The following is a 9570-nucleotide window of genomic DNA, read 5'->3' as shown; positions in this document are numbered from 1 at the left end:
CACAGATCAGTCCAGGAACCGTGTCATCCCAACAATTGGAGTCTGGATCCTCCAGGTGCCTGGACTGATGCCAGTCTGAGCCTCTCAGTGAGCCGCTGAGAGCCTGAGACAGCCGCTCCCCGCACCTCCACAGCTCCGTGCTCCAGTGAGCATGGAGGAGCAGAGTGAAGTGCTTCTGATTGACAGTCAGCAGTTCTCCGCTCGGGGAGCTGTGAGAACCGAGCCATATGCAATGTTCGATCGCTTGGTTCTCAGTGCAGAGGTGCCGGCGAACCGATGCTGCATCCACCTAGGTAAGTGTAAAAGGGGGGAAAAAAATCCCATGTTTCTCTTTTAAAGTGAAAATGAAAATTTGGGTTTACATCCACTTCAAGTCTATTAAGGTAAGTTAAAGCTTCTGTTAACCCAAAAAAAAAAAAAAAAAAAGTTGATTCTGGTTCCTTAAAGCAGATTACATAGCAAAGCGCTTGTGCTATGTAATCTGCACCCCCCCTCTAAACTGTAAAAAATCCCCCCTAAACCTACCACTTCCTGTATGCCCTCTCTAATCAGACCACAATAACCAGGGCAGCTCAGCCCTGATCACCGTGGTCAAAGTGCCTCCTTCTGCCTGCTCTCTCCCCCCTCACCCCCTCCTTCCTCCTTGTCAGTGCCCTCTCTGTCTGTCTCCAGGCCAGCCCCGCCTTCCCGCCACTATTATTTTAATATTAAAATATACATTTTGTCACTGCCAGCCTCTCCATTAGAGGCTGGAATAGCACACTATGTATGTTTTAATTAAAAATGAGCGCTGTAAATACTGTATATCAGCTGTCTTCAGGCCGGTCACATGACTCGCGGCCGCTTTCCAGCTCCGATGGGTGTCTTCTGCAGAGGAGACAAGTGGCCACGTTGATCATGGCCCCTCCCACAGAAGAGATCTATCAGAGATGGAAAGCGGCCGCGAGTGATGAGACCGGCCTGAAGACAGCTGATATATAGTATTTACAGCACTCGTTTTTAAATAAAAGATACACAGTGTGCTATGCCAGACTCTAATAGAGGGGCTGGCATAGACTTATATAGATGCCTTAACAAACACTTTAATTCCACCTTTTCAGACTGCTGGAATATTGTAGGAGTTTGTCTCATAGACTGTTGTAAATTGCTGCCGGATAGTCTGACGTGGTGTGGGGTTTGTTATGTATTTATTAAGTAGGTCTCATTGTTCTATAGTTCCTGTCTGTCTGATCATCTATTGGAGATGAGATTAATTTTGTGACCACTTTAACGTGTTACCAAATTATTTTGGGATGTTATATGTTTCTTGATTAACTTACTGTTTAAATAATTTACTGTTTATTTAAGATTATGGTTAGCTGTTAATTGGATTGGTGTTTTGAAGTTTGCATTGTCATGCTAATATCCTCAAGAGTGGAATGTCCTTCTGTGGAATATATATATATATATATATATATATATATATATATATATATATATATATATATATATATATATATATATATATATATATATATATATATAAACATAGTAAGACCCAGTGACTTTTTTGGGGGACGACAACCGGGTCCACCCGCACTCAGCCTCTCCCTGGTGATCCACCCCTCCACAGCCTCCCCTCCACGGCTTCTTCTCCCAGCCAACCCAATCCGCCTCCTGTCCTGATTGGTCGGGAGGAGAAGCCAGAAAACAATAGCAAATATATATTCGCTATTGTTACAAGTGGGTGGGCAGAGCCCTGCGCCCCGAGCCCAACCTTTTTCAAGCCAATTAGAGCCTCAGGCTCTAATCATCTGTCTTGAAAAAAAACCTCATACAAATGTATGATTCTGGCACCCCTCAGAGGGCGATGCCCCTGTGCCCCTAATGGACCGGCCGCTTCTGGTAAGACCCCATCAGATCAAAAAAAAATGAACGATCTTGCCCCTAAAACTTTGGAACTACTTCTTTACAGAAAACTCTAACACAAGGGGGACCTCCCTTATATACTTACATCTACAAGAAAAAGTATGTTCATCAAATCCAAACCCCTCCTTGACTGGGAAAATGACCTACAAACACAATTCACAGACGCCCAATGGCAAACAGCAATCACATCTATTTACAAAGCAACAAACTGCACCTCCCTATGGGAACTCACACAAAAAACCTTAATGAGATGGTACCTAACTCCGATCAGACTGGCCAAATTCCACAAACACACCCCACAGGAATGCTGGAGAAACTCTTTGGTCATGCCCACATGTAACACAACTATGGAAAAATGTGGAAACCATGCTCCGTGAAATACTCCATTGCTCGATAACAATTACCCCACAGCTAGCCATTCTTAATCTAAACATAGACGATTTTCCACCATACCAGAGATCAATGATCACACATGTTCTCCTAGCTACCAAACTCTTGATCACTAGAAACTGGAAATCAGACTACATCCCTACCCTCACTGAAGTAACCAACTTAGTTCAAACTCATTTCACGTATGGAAACCCTCCTGTCACGCAGCAAACAATCTCACACAAAGACACTGGTCCGTTGGAATTCATGGATTCTCTGGTACAAAACTAAAATGATGTAAGAACTGAATGTCCTGCTCCACATCTAAACATCCACTTGAGGCTCTCTTTCCCCCCCCTCCTTATCCCTTCCTGCTCCTATTTCCTTGTACCCCTTCCCTCCCCTCCCTACCCCTCCTCCTACCATACCAGGTTAACTGTTCTGACTTATGTTTTATACACACTTTGTTAACAATTTATTTCTTCTTTAGGAATGTTGTTCATATACTCTCTAATCAGACCACACTTGCAATAACCAATCTGTATGCTTATACTTGCATGTTTTCGTTCCTCACTGTGACCACATAACCTGTAACTTGTAAAACCTAATAAAAACCTATTGGAGAAAAAAAATGAACGATCCCATGCTTTCCAGCCGTGATCGCGGCTTTGTTTACATTCGTGGCCCGGACGTGATGTCATAACGTCTCGCCCGGGCCTCCGACAGTCATAGAGATGAAGAGATCTCTGTGCTCTTCATCCAGCGGTGGCGGATTCTTTCTCCAGGTCCCAGATGGCACGGGAGAGCCCAGAGAAGCACCGGAGGGCGGCACGAGGGGGGATGTCCCCTCTCGTCGCCTGTAAGAACGATCAAGCAGCAGAACTGCCGCTATGATCATCCTTGCGGTACACAGAATATCCGGCTCTAATAGATGATATATGGACGATGTCTGTAGCTACAGGCATCATTCAGATATCTCCACTGAAAGTCAAGGACGTCATATGACATCCTAGGGCTGGAAGTGGTTAAACACTGGAAGATTTACCCCCCTTCATGACCAGACCATTTTTTTTGCGGTCCAGCATGGCGTTACTTTAACCGCTTCCCGACCGCCTCACGCAATATACTGCGACAGAAGGACACGTACAGGCAGATTAACGTACCTGTACGTTGCCCTTTAAGAGGCAGCTCGTGGGCTCCGTAATCGCGGGTCCCGCAGACCCGATGTCCGCGGGGATACCCGCAATCGTCTCATGGTGAGGAAGAACGGGGAAATGCTAATGTAAACAAGCATCTCCCCGTTCTGCCTAATGACACTCTCACTGATAACAGCTCCCTGTAATCGGGAGCGGTGATCAGTGTAGTGTCACACACAGCCCCTCCCCCCCACAGTTAGAATCACTCCCTAGGACACACCTAACCCCTACAGCGTCACCTAGTGGTTAACCCCTTCACTGCAAGTGACATTTTTACAGTAATCAATGCAATTTTTTATCATTGATTGCTGTATTAATGCCAATGGTCCCAAAAATGTGTCAAAATTGTCCAATGTGTCTGCTATAATGTCGCAGTCATGATAAAAATCACTGATCACCGCCATTACTAATAAAAAAAAAATTATCAATAAAAATGCCATAAAACTATCCCCTAATTTGTAGACACTATAACTTTTGCGCAAACCAATCAATAAACGCTTATTGCGATTTTTTTATTTTTTTTACCAAAAATATGTAGAAGAATACGTATCGGCCTAAACTGAGGAAAAATTCATTTTTTTATACACTTTTTGGGGATATTTATTATAGCAAAAAGAAAAAATAATGCGTTTTTTTTCAAAACTGTCGCAATTTTTTTGTTTATAGCGCAAAAAATAAAAACCGCAGAGGTGATCTATTTCTGGGAAAAAAAGGACGTCAATTTTGTTTGGGAGCCACGTCGCACGGCCGTGCAATTGTCAGTTAAAGCGACGCAGTACCGAATCACAAAAAGTGCTCTGGTCTTTGGCCAGCCAAATGGTCCGGGGCTTAAGCGGTTAACTGACAATTGCACGGTCATGCAACCCTGTATACAAGTGAAAAGCATATCATTTTTTCCCTCAAATAGAGCTTTCTTTTGGTGGTATTTGATCACCACTGGGTTTTTAATATTTTGCGCAATAAACGAAAAAAGACAGAATTTTGAAAACAAAAATGTTACTTTCTGCTAGATTTTAAAAATGCTATATATTATATTTATATTCTGTATAAAAAAATGTCTCTGTACACACTGCCTTTAGGAATTTGGTTATCCAAACAAGAAAACTCGCTGCTCCGGTGAGGTTTTGAAAGCCTGATGATCTGGTGCCCACCTCGGCTCGCCCCTGCATATAATCGAAAGAAGAAATGGCTGCATTCAGCTTCTAACCCCAGATTCTTCAATTAAGCTTTGGTAATAAAACCTGGAAGCTCACTGGTTTTTATGCAGAAGTGAGCCTGATTTTGCACTTTCCAGCTTTAGTAAAAAAAAACCCATTGTGTACTTAAAAGTGGGGTATGCCTGTATAAAGAAGAGGTTTTGAGTTGCTGACTAGGTGTGTAGCACACTCCTATGGAGGGCACAACTCATTCAGGACACCAGTTATACCTTGGCAAGTGCCCACTGATTGTGTTGAGTACATTGAACTCTAGATGGAGCCCCTTTCTTTGATATCTATTTGGCTGACCTGCGGGGAATATCCGTTGCTCTAAGTCTTACTATGCAGTCATAAGTTTAGGTGTTGAGTGCCTATATCTCAGCAGCTTTTTTGTTTCTCTATATACTTTTGGGCTTTACATACCTTCTATAATTATGTATGTATTAGGGGATATAACCTATATTGGAGTAAAATCCCATTGCTATATAGCAGTTAATGGACTATATATTTTATATCTATAACTATGGTGTGTATATATCTAGCCCTCCACATATAGTTTCCATAATATCGTAGGACAGGTTTATATATTCACTATGTCTGGCATATACATGGGTAGACTTATGCACTCATAAATAGACATATATTTAATGTCAGATATATACCACAATGGCCTGCATAGATCCATATTAATAGGATAAAAGACACAGGTATATATACATATACTTATGCATATACAGTATATGCATCTTTTTTACTCACTAACGCACTCCTGCAATACCATCTATCAGGAGATACTCTACCTCACCAGCAGGTCCATATACAAAGGTATGCCCAAATTATAACAAAAAAAACATGAAAAAGGTTATACACTCTACGTATATATTCATTACCCCCTCCAATATAAATATTACTTAATATGTTTTAATTGCAGGACTCTGTCAGTGTGTCTGGATCCCCCATTTTCAAGGGGGCACCTTTGATGCTCCTTTGAGATACCTGCTCTTACCTAGTCTACAACACAATATACTATGTATCTAATGGAGATGAAAGAAGCAGGAAGTCTTTCTGCTTTTATTGTACATGGATTGTGTACATATACATTACTGAAGTGATTGTAAGTTTAAGATATAAGATTGATCATACTCATGTATTTTAACTGTTATTGACTTCTACATTTACATTATAGAGAATTGATATCTTCCTTACTCCTGAAGAAGGAGGTGAAATAGACTATTAAATGTGTCGGATGAAGGATATCTTTTTTGCACTGTCATTAATGTTACAGTCATTGTATTTTTAGTTGCTTCTAGTCATGTACATCCCATGTCACTGTTTCTAATTATTTCATATGAATAAAATTACTTGTTGTAACATGTAAAACAAATTAATCACTAAACGACAAACATTGGACTACCGAAGGCATCTAGTAATGCTCTTGCCTATGAGTATAGAAGTTTAGCATCAGCAAATTATATGTTAACTTAAGTTTATGTAATGCCATTGCACATACTGTTTTCTTTTAAACAATGTATTGCACATGTGTTTGAAAATAAAAACATTATTTCGAAAAAAAAAAAAATTACTTGTTGTACTTTTAAAATTGTGATACGAGTCAAGTGCCTATAAAGTCCAACACAAGGGGATTATCTGTCTTTATACTTCTATAAAACCTATCCAATTAAAAAAAAAAAAAAATTAATTTCTTCATAAATTTAGGTCAATGTGTATTCTGCTACATATTTTCTATGGAAAAAAAAAAATCCCATTAATCGTATATTGATTGGTTTACATGAACGTTATAGTATCTAAAAACTATGGTATAAATACTGTAATTTTAATTTTTTCCTTCTAGTAATGGCGGCGATCAACGACTTATGGCAGGACTACGATAGTATGGCAGACAGACTGACACTAACTGACACTTTGTGGGAACCAGTGACACTAATTCAGTGATCAGTGCTAAACAAATGCACTGTCACTGTACTAATGACACTGGCTGGGAAGCGGTTAACATCTAGGGTGAACAAAGTGTTAAATGTGTGCCTAACCAGTGTTTATGTGTGTACTGTGCTTTGCAGGGAAACAAAAACCACCACATCCCCACTGACAGGACAGAGCTCTGTATTGTTTACATTGACAGAGCTCTGTCCTGTCTTCCTCCTAGCTGATCAGTGGGTGCCGGTGTTCATTCATTGGCCGGAACCCACTGATTGGCTTGTGCTGTGACTAATCACAGCACAGCTGCTGCCTGGTCCCCCTACCTGGAGAAGCAGAATCGCATATATTTATGTGATTCTGCACAACCAGCCTGTACTGTAGCAGTAAAGGTACAATGTGCGTTTGGAAAGTGGTTAATGTTTTTTTTTTTTTTTTTTTTTTGGTGCTAAACACATCCTCATTTCCCTTTGGCCATCAGCACAGACATCAGAACTATTTGTTTTAGTAAATTAATCCCACTTACAATCAAACTTCCATATTTACTTTAACTGCTTTTCCATTGTGGTATGCTTAACAACAGCAAAGTGGTGGACCGAGGGGTTTATAAATGACACTGAAGAAAATGCACCCAGGTGGCTATTTCTCCCATTAATGGATGTGAACCGAGCCATCATTAGATGATCCGGATCACAGAGTCACTGTACAGGGCTGGCTCAGAGTGACTCTGTACCATGTGGTTACTGTGATGACCAATCACAGCAATCACAAATGTATATACACTGCTGTTTACATTGGAGATCCCTCCCTTTTCTCAGAGGAAGATGAGGAAGTAGTACCATACCTCCCAACTGTCCCTGATTTCGAGGGACTGTCCCTGATTTGGAGCAATGTCCCTCTGTCCCTCATTCCTCCTCACTTGTCCCTTATTTTGGTCTGATCTATATAGATGTATATAAAATGCACTTTTTATCAAAAAGTGTTTCTCAGTGCTAAACCTTTCATTTGATTTCTAAATTGCTGCATTTGTAGATTTCAAACGCCAAATTAAAGGAATAGTAGTGGTAAAAAAAAAACACTTGTGGGTTTAACCAATCTTATTTTTTTGTACATTTCTCCTTTAAGGGGGTGTGGCAAGAGGTGTGTCCTATGCCTGCATACTTTTGCTGATAGGTGTCCCTCATTCCCTTCTCAGAACGTTGGGAGGTATGTACATGAAGTTTTGCGAATTAATGCTTAGCAACAGTATTAATAGTGAGGGATTTTCATTGGCTGTGAGATCTGTTTTCTTTTTTAACCACCTTCCCCAATCCTTCTTCCCTACCCGAAGTATTGTGACATCTACGTGTCAATATGGGGAATACTTTGGGCACTTCTGTGCCCCCACCCCAGTTCTTTACTTGTCATGTGACATTTAGAACTTCATACCTGTATGGTTGCATTGTTAAGAATATTGTCGCTGTCAAGATAGAATGTTCCCATAATATGCAAAATTCCAATAAAGAAGTATTGTATGAACAGCCACAAATGATTCATCCCTTTCAGTACAATATGTCTCAGGTATTAGTAAACAGGAAAAACACAGCAAAGTCTGTCAGTACATATAAGCTCTCCCAATCAGACAGCTCATGTTGGATGATTTATCTTTCACATGGCAACCAATCAATAACAGGGTTTTTGCCTCCTTTACAAAAGTGCAGCCTTTCTCAACCTTTTTAACACAGAGGAACTCTTAAAATAACTTTATAGTCTCTGAGAAAAGGGAGGGATCTCCAATGTAAACAGCAGTGTATATACATTTGTGATTGCAAATACTTGTTCGCTGTGCTCAGTTCATGCCAACCTTGATGTGGTAGCCAGGCACTATAGCATTGTGTACAAGACCTGGGGGCAACCTGCTTGCCTTATGAGAAAGGAGGCTACTATAGGTGAAGAACACAGAAGCTAGCTATAGTGCCTGACCACCTGCGTTAGGGATAAGCGTAACAGGGCTCTATCATAATTTCAGTGCTAATATTCTGCCTTTTTTGTCTCTCTCCTAAAGTGTATGTATAGCCCCTTTTTTAAGTGTTGTATAGAGTATGGAAGTAAGTAAGTGAGTTATGCACCGTGTGCAGTAATAAATGCAAATAAAAGTTCTTTTGTAAATTACCATCCCATGTCACTACACACATTTTCCTTGTGATTAGGAGGGACACTGCTGAGCCTGTGTCTTCTCCACCAGTCCAGTGTACCTCTGCCACCTCACTTCCAAGGACAGAATGGGGTCCCGCGGTGCACTTAGCGTGGACCACATGAATACACTTATTAATTCCAGCTCTTCTGTACCATGCGGCCAGGGGTACAAGGTCTCCGTAGTGCAGGCTTGTCCCCAGTTGTTTTGGGAAACTGACCGCTAGGAAAGGAACCAGAATACTGATCCCTCACTACTGCTAGACTTGTCGCATACACCAGGTATCACACTTCACGTCTAGCTGCATGTAATTTGCACTATTTCTGGTTAGCCATAGCAACTGCATTTCTCCTCTTGTTTGTCATGCTGAGTACACCTTTTGTAGCAGCTTTGCTTCATACCCCACATGTGCTTTACTGACTCTAGTTCTTTTATACACCAAGAACCTTCGCGCACTCCTTTAAATGACTTAAAGCCAGGCTTAGAACCATTTATGCCACTTTGCTTGAACATTTTGTGGCACGTTCAAACATGAACAATTCAATGTAACATTCCCTAACTAACTCAACTGTGCTGTTCAGGCATACCTCAGCAAGGTGATAGTCCATTAGTGGCATCCTCCTAGACTTGGTAGATTCTCCAGTCCTTCCTTTGGTACTCCACAGCAATCGCTGCAATGTCCTGAGAGGGCCGAAGTTCCGAACCCGGACTCTCCCCTTATTTACAGTATATTACAGGGCAGATAGGCTGGGTCCACGAAGCCAGGGAGCAGAGGAACAGAACATTAACCACT

Source organism: Aquarana catesbeiana, linkage group LG10, assembly GCF_042186555.1.
Source record: "Aquarana catesbeiana isolate 2022-GZ linkage group LG10, ASM4218655v1, whole genome shotgun sequence".
In the NCBI taxonomy this organism is placed as follows: domain Eukaryota; kingdom Metazoa; phylum Chordata; class Amphibia; order Anura; family Ranidae; genus Aquarana; species Aquarana catesbeiana.
The sequence above is the reverse complement of the archived record's forward strand: the minus strand, read 5'-3'. Positions refer to the sequence as shown.